Raw genomic sequence first — 2,500 nt, 5'->3', positions numbered from 1 at the left:
GGAGGAGGAGGAGGAGGAGGGGGAAGAAGATGGAAGAGGAAGGAGAAGGAACACTGCAAATAAGCAAAATCTACCAAATATATTCATCTAATTTCTAGTCAAAATATCTAATAACACTTAATATAAGACACAATGTTTTAGGTGTGATTACAGTATGTGTCTGTGTGAGTGAGTGACTGAGTGACTGAGTTTGTGTGTGTCTGCTTGTGTGTCTTCTTGTGTGTGTGTGTATCTGTGTCTGCTTGTGTGTGTGTGTGTGTGTGTGTTCTGCTTGTGTGTGTCTGCTTGTGTGTGTGTGTGTATCTGTGTCTGCTTGTGTGTCTGTTTGTGTGTGTGTGTGTGTGTGTATCTGTGTCTCTGTGTGTGTCTGTGTGAGTGAGTGACTGAGTTTGTGTGTGTCTGCTTGTGTGTCTTCTTGTGTGTGTGTGTCTGCTTGTGTGTGTGTGTATCTGTGTCTGCTTGTTGTTGTGTGTGTGTGTGTATCTGTGTCTGCTTGTGTGTGTGTGTGTGTATCTGTGTTGTCTGCTTGTGTGTGTTGTGTGTATCTGTGTCTGCTTGTGTGTGTCTGCTTGTGTGTGTGTGTGTATCTATGTCTGCTTGGTTTCTGCTTGTGTGTGTGTGTGTGTATCTGTGTCTGCTTGTGTTTGTGTGTATATCTGGTCTGCTTGTGTGTGTCTGCTTGTGTGTGTGTGTGTGTGTGAGTGAGTGACTGAGTTTGTGTGTGTGTGTATCTCTGTGTGTGTGTCTGCTTGTGTGTGTCTGCTTGTGTATGTGTGTGTGTGTGTATGTGTCTGCTTGTGTGTGTGTGTGTATCTGTGTCTGCTTGTGTGTGTCTGCTTGTGTGTGTGTGTGTGTATCTGTGTCTGCTTGTGTGTGCTGCTTGTGTGTGTGTGTGTGTGTGTGTGTGTATCTGTGTCTGCTTGTGTGTGTCTGCTTGTGTGTGTCTGCTTGTGTATGTGTGTGTGTGTGTGTGTGAGTGAGTGACTGAGTTTGTGTGTGCGTCTGCTTGTGTGTGTCTGCTTGTGTGTGTCTGCTTGTGTGTGTGTATATTGTATGAAGCACTTTGTATGAACAGTGCTACAGTATATAAATAAAGTAGGATTGATTGACTGACTGAATCAGCTAACAGGTAATATTTCAGACTTGTTTTTAGACGATATATTTAATAATAATATTAATAATAATAATAATAATAATAATAATACCGTATTAAGTCGCACTTTGTTTCCTACTTTGGCTGGTCCTGCGACTTATAGTCAGGTGCGACTTATATATCAAAATATATATAATTTAACATGTTTTTAAATGTTAATTCATACTGAAAACATCACCGTCTACAGCCGCGAGAGGGCGCTCTAGGCTTGTGACAACTAGAACGCTGCTGCTAAAGACAACTGAGAAAGAAAAGAGATAACAAACTGCAGGTAGTAAAATATGCAGCCGAAAACGGTAATGGAGCAGCAGAGAGAGAGTTTGAAATGAGGGAGAAACTTGTGAGGGAGACTGGAGAAAAGGTGACTCTTACTGCAGTGAAGAAATCAGAGAAAGCTAATGGGCTAATGGGCTAATCGGCTAATGGCGGGCTGAGAGCGAGATGGCCAGAGCTGGAGGAAGGAGTCGGGAGGGGCTGGTCAACGGTGCAGCTACGTCTCCACGCCTTTTAATCCATCCACGCTCCACGCCCTGGTAGCTAGCTGTTCTGTGAGCTGTTGTGTAGTTCAATAACTGTTAATGTGTTACGGTAACATACCGGACACCTACTGTGTTCAGCCTGGTGTTCTGGGTGCTGTTGTGTAGTTGACAGATGAAAAAATAAATAAAAATCTAAATAAATGCGACTTATAGTCCGGTGCGACTTATGTTTCTTTCCTCTTCATGACGCATTTTTTGACTGATGCGAATTATACTCCGGAGCGATTTATAGTAAATACGGTAATATCATCTGGTAAACAGCTTGTTTAGAGTCGTCTCTCTCAGATAGAAACAAGCTTTTTAGACATCTCCTGAGGGTTTTAATCTGTCATGTAGTCTTTAAAAGATGGATCCTCTTGTTGGAAGATTATATAGGTTATTGATTTATTGGCAGATGTGTTACTTATTACCATGAACAAACACCTTGTATAAGAGGAGATCTGAGTGATGAGATGATGAACACAGCCTGACCTACATTATATATAAGACCAACCACCCACCCCACCCTCTCTCTCCCCCCTCTGCCCTCCATTTTCTCCCCCTTCTTCGGGATTATTGTGCCGTTTAATTTACAGATTAAAGCCTCTGAGATGGAGAGTCATCCTGGTACTTTGACACAGTGAGAGATAGATTGATAGACAGAGAGAGAGACGAGAGAGAGACAGATAGAGAGAAAGACAGAGAGAGAGAGAGACAGAGAGAGATAGACAGAGAGTAAAAGTATAGAATATATGTGACACTTACTGTATTTATTTAATATGTGATATGTACTATATGTGTATTTTCTGTAAACTGCTTTGGCAACATG

General features: G+C 42.0%; 1 protein-coding gene across 5 annotated transcripts in view; it reads right to left on the bottom strand.

The window, feature by feature from the left end:
* entpd6 (ectonucleoside triphosphate diphosphohydrolase 6) overlaps nucleotides 1-2,500 on the bottom strand; it is a 36,875-nt gene that overhangs the window by 8,908 nt on the left and 25,467 nt on the right. The window lies entirely within an intron of this gene.

The sequence above is a fragment of the Perca fluviatilis genome, chromosome 19, assembly GCF_010015445.1.
Source record: "Perca fluviatilis chromosome 19, GENO_Pfluv_1.0, whole genome shotgun sequence".
Classification (NCBI taxonomy): Eukaryota; Metazoa; Chordata; class Actinopteri; order Perciformes; family Percidae; genus Perca; species Perca fluviatilis.
The sequence above is the reverse complement of the archived record's forward strand: the minus strand, read 5'-3'. Positions and strand labels throughout refer to the sequence as shown.